Source organism: Macaca nemestrina, chromosome 7 (assembly GCF_043159975.1).
Source record: "Macaca nemestrina isolate mMacNem1 chromosome 7, mMacNem.hap1, whole genome shotgun sequence".
Taxonomy (NCBI): domain Eukaryota; kingdom Metazoa; phylum Chordata; class Mammalia; order Primates; family Cercopithecidae; genus Macaca; species Macaca nemestrina.
Genome location: NC_092131.1, coordinates 26,047,226 through 26,070,757, shown reverse-complemented (window position 1 = coordinate 26,070,757; position 23,532 = coordinate 26,047,226). Strand labels below are relative to the sequence as shown.

Sequence of the window (23,532 nt, the reverse complement as noted above, 5' to 3'; positions counted from 1 at the left end):
TTTTAACTGATTTCAAATTTTGCTAGACATTAGAAAATGTAATATTTGCATCAGGAGTTAGTACTCTGTATCTTTCTCTGTGGCTGTGTCCTCACAATGTCAACATAACCAATTCATTCTATTAATTCTGTTATTTGTCATCAAAAAAACCTGTTTATTTTCAGGTTGTGTAAACACAATTCAAAGGAATAGTTAGGATTACACTAGAATAGTTGATTCTTAAAATCTTGGGGTTTGAGACACAAATATTAACTTTCTCAATTGTTAGTAGATTATTTTTCATTGAGAAATGACATTTAGTGGAGATTGTAAAATATGGTATGCTCAGTAGAGCTTGTGTCAATAACATTTAAGAAATCACCAGCTTTAACTTCAATTTTGATTATTTGAAGACGATAGAAAATCTCTCGTATCACACATCCCCACACATACTTTCAGCCCTGTCATTTATCTTGAAGATCACACTTTTATCAGCAGGGTGTTGAATTTCTCTTTCTAGAAGACTGTAGTTGTCTTGTCCAATTGCTCACGTCTGTGTTGCAATCACATGCTGTGTGGTAGTGGCGGATATTATTTGGTTGACTCCATTCATTCACACTTTTTATTCCATGCACATAGGAGTGTGTATAATAAAGCATTCTATCAGTATATTTCATTGTTACTCACTGATATGGTTTGGCTGTGTCCCCACCCAAATCTCATCTTGAATTGTAGCTCCCATAATCACTACATGTCATGAGGAGGGACCTGGTGGGAGGCAATTGAATCATGAGGGTGGGTTTTTCCCATGCTGCTCTTGTGATAGTAAGTCTCACGAGATCTGATGGTTTTATAAAGGGGAGTTCCTCTGCATAAGCTCTCTTGCCTGCCCCCATGTAAGATGTCTCTTTGCTCTTCCTTCATTTCTGCCATGATTGTGAGGCCTCACCAGCCATGTGGAACTATGAGTCCATTAAACCGCTTTTTCATTATAAATTACCCAGTCTCGGGTATGTCTTTATTAGCAGGATGAGAACAGGCTAATACACTCACAAGTATTTATTAAGTGTCTACTATGCTCAGCATTTTGGGGAGTATAGACAAGAAAGTAGTTTACATGGACCCTGCCCTGATGTATACAGTATATTAGATGTAATAAACATTAATTAAATACCTACTGTTTACTAGGTGTCAGCTGGATACTTCTCCATTAGTTTTGTCATTTACTCCTCAAAACCATTATGCTTTAAAGGTGTTATTGTCCAAATCTCGCAGATGAGAAAACTGAAGGTTAAAAGTTTTTCCAATTTTCCCAAGACTAAATTATGTCAAAGCTAGAACTTCAAATTAGTTTTCCAATTATAAGTCCTGGGCCTGCTTCATTAGACTACAAGAAGACAAATGATGTACAGTATTAGTGAAATAACTATAGAACAAGGCTACTTTAAGTACAGCAGGGGAGGAAAAACATGTACTTTAATATCCTTAACTTTGGAGAGGTGAGTGTATTAGTCAGGGTTTTCCAGAAGAACCAATAGATCTATCTATCTATCTATCTATCTATCTATCTATCTATCTATCTATCTATCTATCTATTTATCTATCTATCTACCTAGAGGGAGAAAGGGGGAGAGAGAGAGAGGAAAGTATATATTATAAGGAATTGGCTCATACAATTATGAAGCCTGAGATAGCCCAAGATCTGCTGCAGGTAAGCTGGTGACCCAGGAAAGTTAATGGTGTAGTTCTACTCTGAATTCTATCCTGCTTGAGATCCAGAAAGAGCCAATGTTTCAGTTCAAATCCACAAATCCAAAGGCAGGGAGGAACTGATGTCCCAGCCCAAGGCAGTCGGGCAGGAGGAGTTCTGTCTAACTTATGGGAAGACCAGCGTTGTTTTTTGTTTTGTTTTGTTTTGTTTTTCAGGCCCTCAGTGACTAGGGGAGGCCCACCCATGCTGGGGAGGGTAATCTACTTTACTCAGTCTATGGATTCAAATGTTAATCTCATCCAGAACCACCCTCACAGACCCAACCAGAATAATTCTCCCCCAGTGTCTGGGTACGCTACAGTCTAGTCAAGTGGATACATAAAATCACAGTGGGTTTGCCTTACTCTCTCTTTATATGTATCCGTCACAATAGCTCATAGTTGTTTTTGCATTAAAATTATTACATCAAGATTTAAAAAAATGAGTCAGGTGTTTGCTTTTGTTTGTTTCACTCCCAACATCCGTCATCCTTTTATAACAATTTCTGATATCCTTCTATGAAATTATCTCTCTTTAATGGACTGTTCTTAGAAAGATTGTAAGCCAAGGTGGCTCCACTTTTCTCTATCAGAGGGCAGACATGTGACCCAAGCTAACCTCAGTAGACTCTCTCTGGGACTGGAAATCTTGAGTAAAGCAACACAAGGTTGCATACAATCATTTGTATGATTGTATGCAACTATTTCAGTGGCAGAGGCTCTTTGAGAACTTTCTGCTGCTTAGATACCTGGAACTGCCAAATTTAAAGCCTGGCTTCTGCCTTCTCATCAAGATCCTTCTGATAAATTTCCTTTTTGCTTAAGCTAGCCGTATTTGTTTCCGTTGCTTGCAATGAAAGTATCCTATCACGTACAAAAGCATTATGTGATTCCCCAGCCTTTTCTATCTAGTCTCAATGGGGATGAACATCAACTGTTTTAGATTTACCACTGGGATGAATTTCCCAAAAGATTAAGTATTTATCTGAAGCCTGGACTGCCACTGAGAATTTTGTAGCAAAGCTATTTTCTGAAGTGCTTTCATTTTTACATTATCAAATTTGGCTTCCTTTGACTTGCATGGTGTCTACATCCTGAGACCAGGACTAACGCCATTATTTTTGCTTAATCTTAAAATCTTCTTATAACGCTCACTTTTCAAGTGGGATTCCTGGGGTTATTTAACCTTTTATATTGTCTGCTTTAACAAGGATTAAAATGGCTGATTATACACACTTTTTCAATACCTTGGTAGAGTTTGGGTATAGTAAGAACCCATTACCAAACCTCTCCCTCCATGATGAAGAAGCAAACACCACAAGAGCCCAAGGGACTAGGTGAGAACTTAACAGTGTGGAAGAGGATCCAAGAACTTGACTTCATTGGCATTAACAACCTGACCGCGTAGTGTTGATCTCTCTTCCTTTCTCTTTCTCATTGAGCTATACAGCTCCTAGAAAGCTCTGGGGTGTCCCCTATCCAGCACTGGCAAATTGCATGATGTATTTAGAACTGGCTTAGTCAGGAACATGGGCCAGAAACCAGAAGCAGCATCTGTTTTATAAAACCATAGCATGCCTGCCATTTTTCCCATTGTTCTGCTTTGGTTGGCAGATGAAAACATTCCCTTCTGGCAGTTTCATTTTGTTCTTTTCTAGTCTTACAAATCCTCAAATTCTGTCTGGGTTCTCTCCGATTGTTGTCAAGTGGATCTCAACATTGCTGCTTTTTTTGTATGTGTGTTCAGCATATTACACCTCTGTCTCTCCATTCTCTTTGGTTCCTGTTTTGGCAGTGTTGATACTCAGTACCCAGTCTCATCCTTACTTTTCTCTTATGCATATAGAGTGTGTCATGGATAAAACTTCAGCTCTTATGATCACATTAGCAAACATTTAATGCTGCCTTTTATAACCTGAACATGCCTTGTTATTCCTCTCACATTTCATGCCTCAGTGGTGGTTGTAAGTTCCCTGCTGTATACTAACGGCCTGTTCAGACACTTAATCCTCATATCCACTGGGACATCACATATTGCTAAGGTCAGAATTTTCCCTTCTGTGAAATTGTGCAGTTTTACTCCTTAAGATATACCATGAGCTTAGGGTAAATGCTTTAAACAAATTCAAGCAACTTGCCTCTCTTACACGAAAATATTCACAGGTCTGCAGGGCCAATTCACAGATTTTCTGACCCATCCAGAAAATGAATGAGTAGAGTGCTTACAAGTGGCTTCTTCATTGTCTCTTTCCCACCCTTGTCTCATATCAAATAGCATCTACAACGTATTTATCTTTTTTTGAGCGTATGTTTATGCTTTCATTTTCAGGAACTACATTTGGCATTTCAAATCAAGCATAGGAAGCATTTTATATGAGCATTTTCAACAACTTGATTTAATTTGGCATAATTTTCATCTTTATACCTCTGAGGAAGGAATGAGTGTTTTCTTCTCAACCTCACGTTTCTATTCCCATAAGGAAGGTGAGAAAATGTCTTTTTCTTGGAGGTGGCTGTGGGAGGTCAATGGGTATCCAAATTTCTCCAGGTTGTTTAATCCCTTGTAGATCTTCACCCCAAGATTATAATAATCTCATCTTCCCCTTTCCAAGACTAACTCTTTCTTCTTCTTTTGTGACTTGAATTGCAGACAACTTCAACCTTGCTTGCTTTTTAAATCTGCTTCTCTCTTTTAACATGTGGAACCCAGCTTCCCTCTGCCTACAAATGTGCTCAGGGTTTTTCTTATTTAAAAAACCCACTTCTCAAGACCCCTGGTCTCATTTTCTGTTTACCACCCACTGATTGATATTTGAGCTTGGACTCAATGTGGGGAAGGGCACCTTAGAGAGATGGAAGGTCAAGGACAGAACATGGAGGCAAGATTTAAAAGATCCCTTTTATCAGAATTGAGTGCAATGGTAGGACTTTCTATTTCAAAGAAAATTGAAAGCAAAGCAAAAGTCTGACTTGCTATGCAGAGAAAACTGAGCAGACAAGATGGCCCTGTGCTTTCTCTGACATCTCCCTTCCCAAGATTGCTTCATTGTCCAAGTAATGATTAGAAAACTCACCTTTAGACCCCATGAATGTGCGCACTGGTTTCAACAACCCTTGTGTGGCTACCTTTTAGGTGGACCCTTGGTTTATCTAGAAACACCAGTTACCAACTGCAAATCCCTCTGGTTTATTGATTTTACTGTATACTTCTTGTTAATAGCTTTACTTTGCCTAACAGATATGGTTGCCTTTATCTCAGCAATATATAGTCTGGAAAAATGTTTCTTGTCTGTTGGACGTGTATAAATGGAATCCAGCTTTATTTTGGAACCACAAAAGTGGGAATGTGCATAAAAAATAAAATTTGACAGATAAAATTTAGAATGGCCATGTTCAAATGTGGCTCTGTTCAAGTCAGATGTTTGTTTAACAATCATTTATCTTTGATGACTTAGGGTATCTCCAGTTGGAATTCTGACCTCTCCAGTTAAGCATAGCGGGGTCAGGTTATAGCCTCTCCAGATATTTTTATCCACGTTGTCATATATTACTTTTTTTCTAATACTCAATGTGTAGAATCCATGTGAGAAAAGACCCTCAAATCCGATGATCAATGAGCCTGGCTCAAGGGAAATAATAGTGTGATTACTAAGAACATGGACTCTTGTGCCAGATTTCCAAAGTGGAAACCTAGCCCTTCACTTACTAGTTTTTTAACCTTGATCAAGTTACCTTACCCTTTATGCCTCATTTTCTTCATTTGTAAAACAATAACAACAGTGATTTTTCATCATATTGTTGTGTGAAGGTAAAGTGAATTAACACGTGCGCTGTGTTTAGCACAGCATTGTGAAGTAGTAATTTCAAGGTGTTATGTTATTATTTATATTATTATTATGCATGAGTGCCAAACGATATCAAGAGCACCTAATGGGCTTGAAAGTAACTTTCTAGGTCAAAGAGCAGAGTTCATAGTGGCAAACCACCAATTGATCCCATTATTCTCTATGATACTCTCCACTCCCCTACATGTCATAAGATATGGGTAATTATATTGCTTTCTTGGAAGACAGTGGGAATGGAAAGATAATTAAAAGATTCTGTGCTGGGAAAGAGATTTCTTGTAGTATCTATATATCATGAGAAAAATGTTGCAGACCTTTGAGGTAGGCATGGAATGACCCAATGCCTATTTCTCAAATGCCTTGTTGCCCTTCACTCACCTCACTGTAGGTTAATAACTGTGAGTCAGTAAACAAGAGCTACTTTGGTCTTTTAAATTATCCCAGGGCCTAAAGGGATATAACTATTGTGAATGAAACCCTGGTACAAATAACACGGTATTCACAGGTTAAATTAGTATCAAATTCTGAGCCCTTGGGGCCAACAAGCATAGTTAAGCTTCAAAGATATTTCTTGTTTATCTTGGAAACAGCTAAGAGGACAGGTGACTAGATAATTCTGGGGAAAATTTGGGAATGTCAGTTTCATGGAGTTTTGAATCTTTCTTTCCTCTTTCTCCTTCCATGGACAGTTTTTCATCCTTAGAACAAACTCTTGATTTAGAATTTCTTATACGTAGGCTTCAGGATTGTTTATATTACACATTCTATAAAAAGTATTTGATACCTCTCTTGCCTTTCCTGTCTTCTGCCCCTAGCTTAATTTCATTTTTCCCTTATTGTGGGAAAATCTGAGTGACCGCCAGCACTCACTATTGCTCTGAATGGCCATGGGTAATGATGGCCCTGATAGGAAGTTCTGCTCAGCTGAGTCTTTGAAGCACAAATGTTCCTCTAAGATGTTGCTGAAGCTGGCAAACCTCTCCAATGTTGTAGGCAGAGAGAGAGTCTTCCAGCATTTCTGGCTTTCCTGCTATTAGAAAGAGTTGGAAATACTGTAGAGGCAGCCTCTCCATTGAAATTTCTGCATTTTGCTTTCCCATTAGTGGCTTAGATATGCAGCCTGACGCTTTGATACCAGCAAGAAGGTCAGTCAGTACTCCATGCTGCACTGTAATTGGGAGGTTGATTCCTTCTATCCATCCAGCTCTAACTTTACTTTTACTTCTTCCTCTCAGTTATTACAGTTGTGCTGTATTGTCACTGTAGTCTACAATAATATATAGAGAGAATTAAGTGCTGTAGATATTCTTTGTCCTGCTGCTCATATCCAAAAGTACATGATACTGAAGCACTCTTGAGACTTTGCTGTTCAAAGCTGAAGACTGTGATCTCGTATCTCTGCCATCTAAGCATGGGAAACAGGTTTAGTGACAGTGAAAGAGAATTGTGTGACCTTCTCTCAAAACCTTGAACTGAATCAAATATGCTTTTGTTGGGAGAAAGATAATGGCTGGAACTTAGGTCATCTGAAAATGTGTTACAGACTGTGTTGTCAGTACAACACAATGCCCCATTCTTGGGAGAGATTATAAATTCTCCCCCTTTGATGACAATTTTTCCATGATGATTTTTAAAAGTAATTTCCATGATAACTTTTCTATGAAATGATGTTTTTTTCTAATTGCATCACTCATTCTGATTTGTATTCAGAGGAAGGAAGGTGATATTATAAAATAAGAATTTGGAGATTTCTGAGAACTAAAAGTGAACTAAATATGTAAAAAGTGTACGATGAAACCCCTTGGGAAGAAGAATTCCAAGGAATTTATGTAAATGCCCTTTCCTTAAGGAGGGGAAGCATAACTCTCTATTCTTCAAGTGTGAACTTCACATTGTGACTTCCCTTCCAAAGAGTACTGTATAGAAAGGAGAAGAAAAAATGACTACACAGTAGAGAAACCTGAAAATCATTTCAGCTAGAAAATCAAGGTCAATATCAACAGTCATAAGTCATATTGATAGCATGAACACTTGATATGATGTGATGAGAATGACATTTTACCTCTGTGATCTTCCTCTCCCAAATATATAAAATCCAGTCTAATCATGAGAAAAACATCACACAAATTCCAATAGAGAGGCTTCCTACAAAACCTGACCAGCCCTCCTCAAAACTGTCAAAGTCTTCAAAAATAAGACAAGTTGGACAAATTGTCACCGACAAAAGGAGTTTAAAAAGTCATGACAACTAAATGTAATGTGGCAATCTGGATGGAATCCTGCAACCAGAAAAAAGAACATTCAGTAAAAACTAAGGAAATCTGAATAAACTATGGATATTTCTTAATTAAAAAAATTATGATGCACCAGTCATTTCCTCATATCACAACTGATTTAATTCTCATAGTGAAATTATGTCTTCTTGAAGGACTAGAATATATGGCTGGGAGCTTAATATCCTAAACCTATGCTTAGAGAGAGGTAAAGTGACTTGTCCAAAGTCACACATTTCCTGAATAAGCCTAAGACTACATAACAACAGAGAATTGTAGGATTTGCCACAACCCTATGATGATTTATGTATTAATTTTCTATTGCCACTGTAATGAATTGCCATAACTTTAGCAGCTTAAAACACCATCCATCTGTTATATCACTGTCCGTATGTCACTATTTTGGGTATAGCATGGCTCAGCTGGGTCTTTTCCTCAGAATCTCTTAAGGCTGAACTCAAAGAAATCAGCAGGGCTACCTTCCTACCCATTGGTTCTGGGATAATCTGCCTTTAAAGTCATTCAGGTTTTTATCGAAATTCAGTTCCATGTGGTCATAGAACTGAGATTCCCATTTCCTTGCTGGTTGTACAATAGGAATATTTCTCAAGTCCCAAAGGCCTCCTGTATGCCTCCTCACAATGCCTTCTCCATCATAAAACAAGCAACAGCATAATGAGCCTTTCTCATGCTTTGAATTTCTTCTGCTTCCTCTCTGGTCACATCTCTCTGTCCTCAGCAAGGAGTAAACATTGATTTTTGGCCAGGTGCAGTGGCTCATGCCTGTAATCCCAGCACTTTGGGAGGCCGAGGTGGGCGGATCATGACGTCAGGAGAGATTGAGATCATCCTGGCTAACATGGTGAAACCCCGTCTCTACTAAAAATAAAAAAAAAAAATAGCTGGGCAAGGTGGCGGGTGCCTGTAGTCCCCGCTACTCGGGAGGCTGAGGCAGGAGAATGGAGTGAACCTGGGAGGCGGAGCTAGCAGTGAGCCGAGATGGCACCACTGCCCTTCAGCCTGGGTGATAGAGCAAGACTGCATCTCAAAAACGAAAAACAGAAAACACTGATTTTTAAGAGCTCATGTAATTATATTAGGCTAACTGGATAATCCAGTATAGTGTTCCTATCTTAAAGTCAACTGATTAGTAATCCTATATCTACAAAGTCCCTTTTTCCATATAGCGTAACATATTCACAGGATTCAGGGAGTAGGGCAGGACATCTTGTAGGGGTGGCATTCTGCCTACCCCAGTTTATTAAGAGCACTTTTGGCTGTTTGATGTTGATTACTATCTTACCATCACCATCTACTACCTCTGACACTCTCTGAGATATACCCATACATTTATATTCAAGGACTGGTCTCAAGTACATCTTAAGGTAGTCAGTTACCTTTGCAATGACTATATTTCAGAATCCTGCCATTTCTTCTCCCTGATATTCCAGTTATCACTATTTTAAATAAAAACAAAACAACACTCCCTTTTTTATGTATGCCAACTAACCAGTGAACCATCCACCTGGCAAATAATTTCTTTTGAAACTCTGCAATATAATTAAAAAACACTTAAATGCCTGATAAGGGTCCCTCTCTCTTTTGCTCTGTCTTTCTCTTAAAGTTAATATGTGTATGATGGAGTTTGGATATATGTCCCCTCCAAATCTTGTGTTGAAATGTGATCCTCAGTGTTGGAGGTGGTGCTTGGTGGGAGATATTTGGATCACGAGGGCAGATCCTTCCTGAATGGCTTGGTGCCCTTCCTGTGGTAATGCATTCATTTTAGCTCTGGTTGCTAAAAACAGCCTTCTACCTCCTCCTTTCTCTCTCTTACTTCCTCTCTCACCAAGTGACATGCCAGCTCCCTCTTTGCCTTCTGTCATAACTGCAAGCTTCCTGAGGCTTCTCCTTTCTCTCTCTTGCTTCCTCTCTCTTACTCCCCCTCTCACCATGTGACACACCAGCTCCCTCTTTGCCTTCTGACATAACTGTAGGCTTCCTGAGGGCTCACCAGAAGCAGATACTATCACCAGGCCTGTGCAGCCTGCAGAACAGTGAGCCAAATAAACCTCTTTTCTTTCTAAGTTACTCAGCCTTGGGCATGTCTTTGTAGCAATGAAAAATGGAATACATTGCATATCTGTGTCCAACTCAGTACCTGATGCACTGTGGTATTTAGGAAATATTAACTTAAGGAACTTGCAAATCCTTGCTCTAATTTGTCCCTGATAGCTGGCTAGGAGTGAAGATCTCATTAATCTTACCTTATAGAAGAGCAAACAGATGTGAGAAGTCAAGCAGCTTCCCCACTCCCACTTGGCAAGTCCAGCCCTCTGGGGAGCTTGACACAGGTTTAGAAGAACCAGGTCTGCATCCCAGTTCTTTCTACTACAAGACATCTTTCTTGAGGGCTAGGATAAATGCACAGGGAGGTCACACAGGGCAATGCATTTACAGGCCATTTATTCCATTCAGATTCTACCCCTGGATATTTTGGAAATGTTAAGTCCGTAATTTCTCTTCTTTAAAATAAAGTTTTTCAGCTTAAAGTTGCTGAACTTAGAAGTTGTTTTCCAATTCTTGTGTAGGTGGTAATATTCCCTGCCTCAAGAAGCCGTAAATATATTCCTTACAATTTCTCTCCTTTTTTTCAGCCCCTTCATCAGATTATTACTTCCTCGCCTTTCTCTTCCTGAGGCTCAGGACTTTCTTCCCCTTTCTCATGGAAGAAGTTGTAAACTGACATAGCAAAACACTCCTGTAACCAACTCTCCAGCACTCTTTCTTAGGGTTTCTTCCATGTAGCAGGGCTGAGAGGGGTAAACTTTAGTTTTGAGCTTAAGGGGAGATAAGGAGTTTTTAAAGGAGGATCAGTTTTAATAATCAAACTACCTAGGTCCATACCCCAATTCTGTCCCTTAATAGCTATGTGAGCTTGGGAAAACCGGTTATCCCCCGATTTTTTGGTGAATTTCCTAATCTGTAGAGGGATCGGTAATTGTTGCTAGATTTTCAAATGTTTTATAGGGGTAAAAATGAGATCATGCCTAGAAAGCATTCAGCACAGTGTCTGGCATCTAGAAAGTGCTTTTCCCTTATACCTACTTGGCTCACACCTTCACCAAATAATTATTTTTTTAGATCTTCCCTTCTCAATGAAGATTTCCCTGAGTATTCTACTTAATACCTCAAACTCTTCCCACCTCGTGATCCAATTGGCACTTTGATCTATCTTGCTTTTGGTTTTTCCCTTCTAATATTAGCCATCTTATAATATTCTGATATATTACATTTTTTTTTAAATGTAGGTTACATTTTGGAGATAGAAGAGGGGCTGAGCTGGGGAGAAGGCTACTCTTCATGAAAATTTTATTTTTCCCTTTTAGAGATTAAAAACATAAATTCTCTAAGTTAAGTACATCCCTATGGCATCATACTTGAAGCTTCTTCTGAGCTTTAATTTAAACATCAAATCACGCCCACATGGTAAATAAACAGGAGACAAATATCTGGCGACTTTGTAATGTCTTTTATGTTTTCCACAAGTTCAACTCCTCCATTCCTAACTATGGTTGCCACTAAGCACAGATTGTACCCACGTTATAAATGAGTCATTCTGTGGATTTACTTGAATTAGAGATGTCAGCAAATATTCCCCTTGCTCCTAGCCTGTCATTTGGGGAGGCCCGTTTGGAACCACAGACTCTACTTGTCCTACACATTTTTCCAGGGTTGAAACTCTGCTTACTTGGTATTTTTCCTGCAGCACTGTCAACTTCTTTCTTCTATAATTCCTCTTATTGATGGTTAAACCACAGGCACCAACACTTCCCCCTCCATTTCTCTCCATACACATCTTTTTCTACTCTCATCCTACTGATGCAATAGCATCTGCCACCCTTTTTCACTCTACCATTGTGTCATTTAGGAACTCACTTCAGCAACTCTTCCAACTGGTCATCACGAATGAAATGAAATTTTCCTCTCACAATTTCCTGTTCCTGGTAATTATCTCCAGGGTTAAATCTTATTTAACCTCTATGCATTGTTAATTGTCTACCGAGGTTTAATTAATTAATTAATTTATTTATTTTTGAGATGGAGTCTCACTCTGTTGCCCAGGCTGGAGTGCAATTACGTGGTCTTGGCTCACTGTAACTTCTGCCTCCCAAGTTCAAGTGATTCTCCTGTCTCATCCTCCTGAGTAGTTGCAATTACAGGCACATGTCACCACGCCCAGCTAATTTTTGTATTTTTAGTAGAGACAGGGTTTTGCCATGTTGGCCAGGCTGGTCTTGAACTCCTGACTTCAAGTGATCCACCCACCTCAGCTTCCCAAGATGCCGGGATTACAGGTGTGAGCCATTGCGCCTGGCCCCAGGTTTAGTTTAAATTTCAAATTACCCCCATGGCAAATAAATACCAGAAAAATATCTGGTAACTGCTTCTTCTTACAATCCCTTGGTGTTTCCCAGAACTTTAGGGATCAAGTCAGGATTTGGTATATTCCTTGCAACATTCAGTTCAACCCTCCTTGCACTTCTCAAGAGACAAATCCTTTATAAAAAATGGCTTTCCCAAAATTCTTGAAAAGCTGTGGTATCTGCGTTTAGTTGAATGTCTTCATTCAGAATTATGCCCCTTTTTGACATCCTTGCTAGCCACTTCTCTCTTTTCTCATTTTAGTCATCTCTAGTGTTTTAAAATGTAGGTTTGGTTATTACTCAGACCACTGAAAAGACAGTTTGTTATTTGTAATTCTCAAGAGGATAGGGAGGTCATGTCATGTAGTGCCACACAGGGAGGCACTGCGGCCGGGAGACAGAAGGAGTGAGGGGAGAACACAGGCATGTGCCATTATTGGGGTTTCTGTGGAAAGAAACGAGTAAGGCAGAGTTAACAGTTTGGAATTGGCTGGTTTGAATACTTTCAAAAGACTCTGGGGTATGGGGTTGTCCCTAGTTGCCTGGTCCCTGGCCCTGGGGTGATTAGAGCCAGTGGCTCATGGCCCAGAGTATAAGAGCCCAGTAAAGAAAATAGCTTACAATCCTTTCTAGGGACATGGATGCAGCTGGAAACCATCGTTCTCAGCAAACTATCGCAAGAACAGAAAACCAAACACCGCATGTTCTCACTCATAGGTGGGAACTGAACAATGAGATCACTTGGACTCGGCAAGGGGAACATCACACACTGGGGCCTATCATGGGGAAGGGGGAGGGGGGAGGGATGGCATTGGGAGTTATACCTGATGTAAAGGACGAGTTGACGGGTGCTGACGAGTTGATGGGTGCAGCACACCAACATGGCACAAGTATACATATGTAACAAACCTGCACGTTATGCACATGTACCCTAGAACTTAAAGTATAATAATAATAATAATAATAATAAAGAAAATAGCTGAGGGGTTTGGGCTCCTGATTTGTGGGTTCGCTTGTGAAAGACAGTTGCAGGAGAGTCATTTACTATTTTTAGAAACTGGCTCACCCCGGGAGGAGCAGACTCTTAAAGATCAGTAAGACCTGAATGTGAAAGAAAATATAATAATAATAAATAATTAAAAAATGCAGTTAACACATCTAGTCTCATACATTCTCTCCAACTTTACTAATGATTGGATTTCTGTCTGCTTCCCCACGTAACTATCTCCTTTCCATTTCCCACCCAGTTAACTTGATATTCTGTTTTTATACTTGGCAATTTAGCTTTCAACCAAGTCCCTAACCCCTCAGTTCTAATGATTGCCATCTTTACTAAAGCTACCCAGATGAAGTACTATATTAGATTAATATGCTCCACAATAGTTTGGATCTTGGTTTCCAAAACTGCCTTTTCCATCTGCATACCTCTTTTATTTTCCATTTGTTTACCCTGCTCAAAAAGTTCTTCCTGTTTATTCAAGCCTGTGACACCTGGGATTTCTCTCAATCCACCCCCTCCATTTTGAGTTCACAGACTTCTCCACCACTTCCTATTAATTTCCAGATGCTACGGACTGATCTGCATGACATCTTCAGTTTAGCTACTCCCTTACACTCTTACTTCTATTATGTAGTGTGTAGGCCTGGTTGCTTCCCTTTATCTAGGACCAAGAAGTCTATCCCTCCAACTCTCTAAATAGTTTACCCATGGCTGCTAGATTCATATTCCTTAAATAAAATTTCTATTATGAGACTCTCCTGTACAAATTCCTTCACTGACTTCCCTACATCCACTGAGGAAAAAACAAAAACAAACAAACAACAACAAAAAAACACGAAACAAAACAACAAATAGATTATTCTCGGATCAGGATGAATGGCCCTTCATGGTGTGGATTTTTATCCTCTTCTTTGATGAAGTTGGCTTTGATTTTTCCCTGGCCAGATACAGATTTTCTCTCCAAAGGACTATGTAACTTTATGGAGGCACTCGTATTCTGTTTTGTTTCAATTACTTTGTATACCATTAGACAGTAAGCTTTTTTATGACAGGGGCTTTATCTTATTCATCTTTGTGTTTTCTATAGTGATTAGCAATAAGCCTTATAAACAGTAGGTGTTAACGATTATTTTTAATGAAATAGCATCTCAAAACACTATGGTAAGAATCCTGAGCACTCAGCTAAATCCTTAATTAGGTATCATTTAAAAAAAATAAAGATAATTTACAAGTAATTGAACATACCCAAGCAATTACTCTACAAATGTTTGTTTGAATCAGTTAAACTCCCAAATTGCCACACGCACCTTAGTTCGCTCTATATTTTGTATTATATGTGCTCCTTGTGCTTTTAACAGAACGTTTAATATTTAGAAAAGGGTTAAACAAATGTGATGTGTTATATCCAAGGAAGGAGGGAAAGTTAGACAAATTAAGTCATTTATATAAAACCAAATAATTCTAAGACACAGAAATAACCAAATACATCATGAACTCACACACTGTAGCTTTTGTGGGGGCAGCCACATTATCTTGCTTAGAGACAGTGAGGGGGCAGAGAACAGTGGAAAGTCTGATTTATGTTCCTGTATTGGGTACACTCACCACTCCCTGGTTATCCATCAGGTGGCATCAGTGCAGGTGAGAGCGAGTAAGAAACAGAGTCACAGAATTTCAGAAGTCGAAAGGCTCTTAGAGGTCATCTGGTTCAATCTCCTGCCAGTAGCAGGAATCTTTTCTAAGTGCCAGGGACATATGGCATCTTTTGAACACCCCACTGAGAGAGATGATTGCCCTATTGAGGGATCTCGTTTCACTTTAGGACAGAGCTAATTATTAGGAAATCCTTCTTTCTATTGAGTTGAAATATGCTTCCTATAAATTTTACCCAGTGGCCCTCATTCTATCCTCTTGAGTAACGCAGAATAGATTAAATTTATCTTTCTTATAATTGCCCTCAAAATAGCTGAAGCTCACTATCATGTCCTCTATCAGTCTTTTCTAGAGGCTGAATAAAAATCTCCATTTCTTACATAAACAACAATTCCAAAGCACTTTATTTGCTTCTTGCATTTAGAATTTATATCATGCTAATTAGCATATTAATTTGTGTGTATTTCTTTTCTCTTTCTTCCTTTGCCTTGTGCTGAATTGAATTGAGGAAAAAAGATTTTTTTCTGAATCTTTTATTCTTTCTCAAGATCTACCCTAGGTCTGCTATGTTTCCTTTAAATATAACTTCCAGAAGAGAAAGGGAACCAGGGAGAACAATATTCTCTTAAACGAATGACTTTCCAATGATTTTAAAGGAAAATGTGGTGATATCAAGGGAGTTAAGACTATGATGAAATTATTTTAGAGGAAATAATGTGGAGAGACCAGGAGACACTTAGCACAGGACGCAAAGCCTGGAGCCCTCGAAGAGGGCTTGCCCAGGCATCTTTCCCCCTAGGGTGCTGCCTTTCCCTCCTGTCTAGGCTATAAGACTCTGACTGTCCCTCTGTCTGAATTCTAGGTAATTTGGGGTGACTGTAATTTCTCCTGATTATGCTGCTGCAGTTTCCTCTAGTTACAACTTAATGAATAGGATGAAGCTGGTATTCATGGCCTACAGAGAGGGCAAGGTCAACTAGGGCCTTTAGGATTTGACCTCCTGAAACTCACTTGACATGGTGATACAAATTAAAGAAGTATCCAGTATCCCAAAATACTAAATGGAGTGCTTGACTTTTATTTCTGCTAAATTTTATCATGTTAATTTTTGTCTTTTTTGTTTTTCAATCCCTTAAGACTCAATTATGGCTTGATTCTCTTCTCTAGTGAAAATTTCTGTCATCTTTCATCTGATAAGAATGACATGTATGTCTTAATCTAAGTGTTAAATAAAGTCATTGAATAGGGTGGAACCAAGAACTAGATCCATGAATCTGCCATTTGGGACCTCCTTCCAGACAGACATGGATACTTTAATCAATATTATTTAGGTTTCATTGTCCTGTTCTTTGTGTAAAGTTGTAACAGTGTTATTAGTCATGAAATATTTCCTCATTTTGCCAACAAGGATGTCCTAGAAGCTTTTGTAAAAGGCTTGTTGAAGTCTGGATATGGTGTGACTACAGCATTGTTTTAAAAATTTTCTTATGAAAAGGAAAAATGTGTGTATTTTTTTTGAATAAGCCCATTCTTGTACCTAAGAATCATCACATTTTCTTCTTTACGTGTACTAATGCCACATGTGCATCATTTACTCTATTGGAGTGCAAGCAAAACATATTAATTTCATTATGGCCTGGTACGGTGGCTCACACCTGTAATCCCAGCACTTTGAGAGGCTGAGGCAGGCAGATCACCTGAGGTCAGGAGCTCAAGAACAGCCTGGCCAATATGGCAAAACCCTGTCTCTACTAAAAATACAAAAATTAGCTGAGTATGGTGACATGTGCCTGTAATCCCAGCTACTCGGGAGGCTGAGGCGGGAGAATCACTTGAACCTGGGAGGCGGAGGTTGCAGTGAGCAGCGATTGTACCACTGCACTCCAGCCTGGGTGACAGAGACGCCATCTCAAAAAAAAAAAAAAAAAAAAATTCATTAGTCTGTCATTTCTAGAATCTTTTCTAATTTTGAATTTTTATTTTCATGTAGTGATTTTTGCCTTCTGAACATCTTTAGGCAGTAACTTCATAATCATAACTCAAGGTTCATTTAATATCATGATTTAACTTATTGTGGACTGGAAATTTATTTAACTTTTTATGATGCACTCAGATTTCTAAGTAGTTCTAGAAAATCCCCATTGGCTAGAACTGTACAAATAGAACTTTTCACGATGTTGAAAATGTTCTATTACTGCGTCGTCCGATGCAGCAGCCGCTGGTCACACACAGCTATTAAGCACTTGAAATGTAGCTAGAGCAACTGAGAGAGTGAATTTTAAATTTGATTAATTTTAATTAAACTTTAAATAGCTATGCGTGGCTATTAAAACTGAAAAGCTTCTGAATAAATGTGTTGTTCAACACAATTCTAGAATGCTGGTCCTTTTATGAACAGCACATTTATTCAGAAGCTTCTCAGTCTGATTCATTACTGGAATTCTTTGTGATTGTCTAGTCAGATTTTTAAAATTTTTTAGCAAGCCTCTCTCATCATGACATTGCTCTATCCCTGAAGATGTTTAAAATCTGCTTTCCTTGGTATATACAGATATTTCTACTTTCTGCTCCTCTTCAGGCTTCCTAGAACAAAAATGTTAACATTAGGCATGGTACTCAGGAAGAAAACCATTTCAGCCACAGACTGAATTCTACCAAAAGGAATCGGCCCCTACTCTTCATCCTTTCAATTTGCAGAGATAAATTCTTAAGATTTCAGGGGCTGGATACGGTCTTGAGAGTTAGAGAAATATCTTCAATTAGAAGAGTACAAGATGTTAACAAGAAATTTATGCTTATGACAGGTACACGTTTCTTAAATAAACTATTTAAAGATTGGAGCCACAGGGTGTTATAAAGAGAAATTATTGCTTTACCAGGGCCCTGATACAGTAAGAACTGGAAAAATTTTACACAGGGCTATACTGGAAAATATGGCTTACATCCACATCTTTGACTTTGTAACCTAGGTTGCTAGATAGGCATGTCTTATAAGATGCATGTGTATGTATGTAAGAACACATAGAATCATTTAAGCATGTGTAGGCATGTGTAGGCAACTCCATGTCTATAATGACATAAGTTTATTCCTACATCTGAGTTTGTATTCCACATTGTTTTTTATGAATAATTAATTCTTATGACAAGAAAACCAGGAGTCATCCCACCATTTGTTAACTGTGAAATGGTTGTGGGAACTGAATGTTTTGTCCTCAAAAATTCACAGATTACCAACAAGGGGCAATGATCATACCCTGCTTGGCAGTTTTGACTGTAAAGAATGTCATGCCGCCCTGGACTCCCTCCGAGGTGACTTTCCTATGTGAAGTAGAGGTTAGGTCAATCTTTAACTGCCTCGTTGTGACAAATCTCAGATGCCACATGCCCTTAACCTGTTTTCCTGCTTAATAGACTTGAGGGATTAGCAAAGTGACCTGACCAATCTCCTCAGGATGTTTGTGGGAAAATGTATTGGTAAGTGGTCCAGCGTTCTGAAAAAATAATGCCTAAGTAAAGTGCTAAGTCTTGTTTTATGCCTCCTGATACAACCCACTTACAGTCTCAATCCCCTTGTTTTTTGATACAGTTGGAGGAGAAACAATTAACTCTGGCAACTGTGTTCTAAGTAATTACTGATTACCCCATACCTTCTCAAAAAATTATGCAGAGTGGAAAATAAAACCAGTGACCCATAGGTGTGTTCTAGTGTTTGTGGCGAACACACAGCTGCACCCCAGCTCTCTTTATACCTTTGTTGCTTTACTCTCTCTAACCAGGGAGGATCCACCGTGGTACTTGAGTTCAGAGAAAGCAGCCCGAGGCCCATAACATTGCATCACAACACTAATGGATCCTGAACTTGAGGAGAGAACAATTCATTCTTAGGCCAGCTCGGCAGCAGAAGCTTCCAGAGCTGACTTTTCTTTGTGTCCTAGAACCAACCATCAAATATCTATCCTTGGCTCCTTCTTGAAAGGGAAAACATATATAGAGCAGGAGGAAAATAGAGAATGTGAGTGAGCTCCCCTCCCACCCAATGTCTTCATGTCCTATTGTTTGGCATATACTCAACCTCTGTGGTAAATGTCCCCCAAGAAGGTGGGCAAGCCTACCCTCTTAATAAGGAGTACTATCGCTTTTCTTCTCCCTTCCTTCCCCTCCTCCCCCCTCCCTCCCTCCCTCCCTCCCCCTCCCTCCCTCCCTCCCTTCCTTCCTTCCTTCCTTCCTTCCTTCCTTCCTTCCTTCCTTCCTTCCTTCCTTCCTTCCTTCCTTCCTTCCTTCCTTCCTTCCTTCTTTCCTTCCTTCCCTCCCTCCCTCCTTTTTTCCTTCTTCCTTCCTTCCTTCTCCATCCTGCCATCCTGCCATCCTGCCATCCTGCCTTCCTTCTACTTCCTAAATATTGACTGAGTACCTACCATGGGTCAGTCACCATGTTAGATGGCGATGGCTGTATAGAGGACATAGAGATTAAGAAGGCATACTCATGAAGCCAATATTCTCTGAACTGTTGCTGTTCCTTCCCCATATTTCTCCTCTCACCCCAACCCAGGACCTTGAAAATAAGAGGTGCTGATTTTAGCAGAGCGAGGAAGATTTACTAGAATCATGACTGAATTTCGGATAGGAGGAGAAACCTAAATGAATAAAAGGAAGTAAGGCATTAAGAGTCTTTAAGTAGCACATTTAAAGGTTGGCTGCTTTTGTGTTAAAGCCATTAGACATGATTAGCACTCTGGCAACTCAGTAAATAAGAGCTTTAGTTCTTTTCAAAGAATTCTGGGTGGTGGGTGGAGACAGAAGGAGAAACATAATTGGGGGTAGGTGAAGAGGCAGGAGGGCCCTTCCAAAGCCTTTACTTGGGGGGCTTGCTTTCTTAACGTGCAACCCAGCCAGTTCACCCTTCCATTGTTACATGCTAAATGACGCTTTATTCTTGTTCCATAATTGAGGGAGATTATAGTTTAGAAGTAATATTTAAAAATGGATTATCTAAATGTATACTGCTTATTATGTTGGCTCAGTACATTATGTGTATAGGTTGCAAAGAATTTTAGGGATTAAGTTGTAATTAATTTTTTATCACTTGAAATTTGTATATTATTCCCCATACCCCTGTGGCTGTAGTATTCTCTAACAGGATTTTTTGGAAGATAACAGAATATTTTTATCCAACAGCTAAGAAATATCGCTTGGTACAACTCATATAGAGCCAACCTAGATAAAGATAGAGTTGGAATGGGAAAAAGGAACAATTTTTCTTGACAAAATTCCTTTCTAAGTTTATTGTAGGATGACTTGCACTAGCTCTTTAAACTATTTTTTTAATTGAAAATGTGGGCCTGAAAAATGAGGAGTGGTGGAATTTGTCCTCATAAAAATGTAAGTAATAAGCTGGATACACATCATAGGCTCTTAATATTTACCAAATTGGTCATAAATGAGAGTTTTCTTTACCATGACAATTACCTTTTACACTATAATATATTCAAATTGAGGGCTTTGTTGGATTAATGCAGTATTCTTTCTAACGGCATCCTGGAAAGGGTCTATGTTGTGGACTTCTATTTTTATAAAAGAAATGTCCAATTACTGAAGAGTCACAACACTATGTCCAAACACTAAAAGAAATTGCATTCAAACCGGATTTTTCTGTGATGATCTGATTTTAAACAAACAGCCCTATTATCTCTATAATTACTCTATCGACAATGTTAAATTTGACCTGAGCCCTGCGCTCTTAGAAAAGAGCAAAGTGTGACAAATCCTCTCATTCTTTGTGTTCCTAGAAAGGGCTTAGTGCAAAGAATCACCCTTTCCCATATGACTTCAGTAAGACTCACGAAAACATGCCTTGTTTACCTATGACAAGGCCAGACATAAAACCTCTAAATTCCCGTTCTTCACCACGTAAATGATTAGCTACAATCTGTTGGTTAAACCAACTTTAGGTTAAGTTTCCCTCCTTCTACCAGATTACTAAACTATGGCCCATCCTCAGCCTGAGGTTGCACAGAACCCCTCCTTGATAGCGCCTACCCAACTGAGGATAGGGGATACTGAGGCCTCATGATAAAATGTTCTCTGGCCCAGTGTCCCATCACACCACCTTTTATTCAACTTCCCCACACTTGGATTTTTGTAGCTATGCGCCTTAGTCTGTTTTGTGCTGCATACCTGAGACTGGGTAATTTATAAAAGACAAGTGTATTGGCTTACCGTTCTGGAGACTGGGAAGTCTAAGATCAAGGCTCTGGCAGATTTGGGTCTGGTGAAGCCATTCTTTTCCTCCAAGATGGTGCCTTACATGCTGCATCCTCTGGAGAGAAGGAGTGCTGGATCCTCCTGTGGCAAAAAGCAGAGGAGCCAAAGGCAAAAAGGGACTGAATTTGCCCTTTTATATTGGCATTAACCCCAGCCTCCATCCTCATGAACTAACCATCTTTTAAAGGTCCTCCTCTTAATACTGTTACAATGATAGTTAAATATCGACATGAGTTTTAGAGAGAACAACCATTCAAACAGTTCCACTGTGTTCACCCCTCTCTATAAAAGACAAATCCTTTTTGCCTAACTCTTGAGGTGCTTACAGATCTTACAGTCAGAATATTCTTCCTGTTGCAATAGTACCCCTCTCTCTATTGCAATTGTTGCCCCACAGGGATTCCTTGCAACAGTTGTTTTGAATAAAGTTTCTCCTTACCAAGTCCAGATTTATTTTTTATTTGACATTGCTTATACTTATCAGATACTATATCCTCCAAAACTCAGAGAAACTAAAATACTTCCAGAGGGCTTTCAGGAAAATAAATCAAATAAATTTTTTTTTTTGCTGTATTTAATGTTTTAGAATAAATTAAGATGATATAGGAACCAAAACCCTGGTTTCTCATACAGGCTACACTCAGAAATTCCCCATACTACCTCCATATGGCCATATTTTGTTTACTACTCTTAACTAATGGGCTCTGTGTACCCATTTTCTTCTTGAAAATAGGGTATAGAGTAGGCCTTAGGCACTGAGGATTTGTTTCTAGTTTTATTATTAAAACCATGAAAACCTATAGAATAAAGTAAACTTTGATTTTGCTAAGGCACCAATTTGAAGCCTACCTTTTATGAAACTGGTGTGAGTGTAGTGAGAAATGTAGCCACCTGAACTTCATTGTGTCTTTATTATTGAGAAACAATGTTAATGCAGAAATAATATTTTAGTTGTGTTCACATATTTTGGTATTACATTGGAATGTTGATTTTCTGCTGTAGTGGAGAAAAACGTTTGTATTCTACCCTCCTAGGTTCTATTGTTGGAGCCCAGTGGTTCATGCTTGTAATCCCAGCACATTGGGAGGCTGAGACGGGCAGATCACCTGAGGTCAGGAGTTCGAGAACAGCCTGGCCAAAATGGTGAAACCTCAAATATACTAAAAATACAAAAAAATTAGCCCAGCGTAGTGGTGCATGCCTGTAATCCCAATTACTTGGGGGGGCTGAGGCACGAGAATCATCTGAACCTGGGAGGTGGAGTTTGCGGTGAGTTGAGATTGCACCACTGCACTCCAGCCTGGGTGACAGAGCGAGACTCCATCTGCAAAAATAAATAAATAAATAAATAAACAAACTGACAAAAGTCAAATTAATAGGAGAAAAAGGCATATACATCTTATTTTTAACTTTATGTGCACAGGAGCCCCCACAGAAAAGGAGTGGAAACCTAAAGATGTGGTTAGACCTGGGGCTTATGTACCACTTTAACAAAGGGTGATAAACTTTTCTTTTAATTTTTAATTTTAATTTTAAGTTCTGGGGTACATGTGCAGGATGTGCAGGTTTTTAACATAGGTAAACGTGTGCCATGGTGGTTTGCTGCACCTATCAACCCACCACCCCTTCACCTAGGTATTAAGCCCAGCATGCATTAGCTATTTTTCCTAATAACAAAGGGTGATAAATTTATGGAGAAGTGGCTAGACAAAGGAAAAGAAGTTTGGGTTCCTAGGAGCAGTGAATTGTGGAGAATGACCAAAAATATATATGAGATAAGGGTTGTTTAGTTAAGTTTGTTTTACACGTAAGAGTCATTGCTCTTTTCCTGGTACAAGAAAGGGAAACACTTTTACAGATAGAAATTTATGTCACTTTTACAAAGGGTAATTTATGTCTTGCTTTTGGGCAGAAAACAGGGAGGGCAGAGGGCAGAGGGCAGAGAGCTCTTCCATGTCTGCTATTTCTTAATTACCTTTAACTCAAAATATTCCTTATGCCAAAGTGGCATATTTTGGAGTGGTATGTTTTAATCCCCTTCAGTGCTATTTTCACTACCTCCCTCATCACTCAGGACAGTTCTTTACGTGCCAATATACATTTCCTTCAATGTATCAGTAAAAACAGCAGACATTTCCTTCAATATATTAGTAAAAACAATTTTATTGCAGGGCCTCTCACTGCAGATCTAGAGGAAAAACCATTTTGTGGCTCTTATTACTGGGTTGATAGCACAGCAGACAATAGGTAAATAAGGATGGCCGTATTTTCCTCCTGATTCCTTCCCCAAGGTCAGAGCAGGAAAAGAGTGCTTTGACTTTGCAGAACATTCTTCATGTGGCTCT

General features: G+C 39.1%; 1 long non-coding RNA gene across 1 annotated transcript in view; it reads right to left on the bottom strand.

The window, feature by feature from the left end:
- Window positions 1-7,722: 7,722 nt before the first annotated feature.
- LOC139364221 (uncharacterized) overlaps window positions 7,723-23,532 on the bottom strand; it is a 41,365-nt gene continuing 25,555 nt past the window's right edge. The window contains exons 2-4 of the long non-coding RNA XR_011625672.1: window positions 21,143-21,268; window positions 10,114-10,260; window positions 7,723-7,852 (exon numbers count right to left, since the gene is read on the bottom strand). This is a non-coding gene — a long non-coding RNA (uncharacterized lncRNA). The remainder of the gene's footprint in view (window positions 7,853-10,113; window positions 10,261-21,142; window positions 21,269-23,532) is intronic.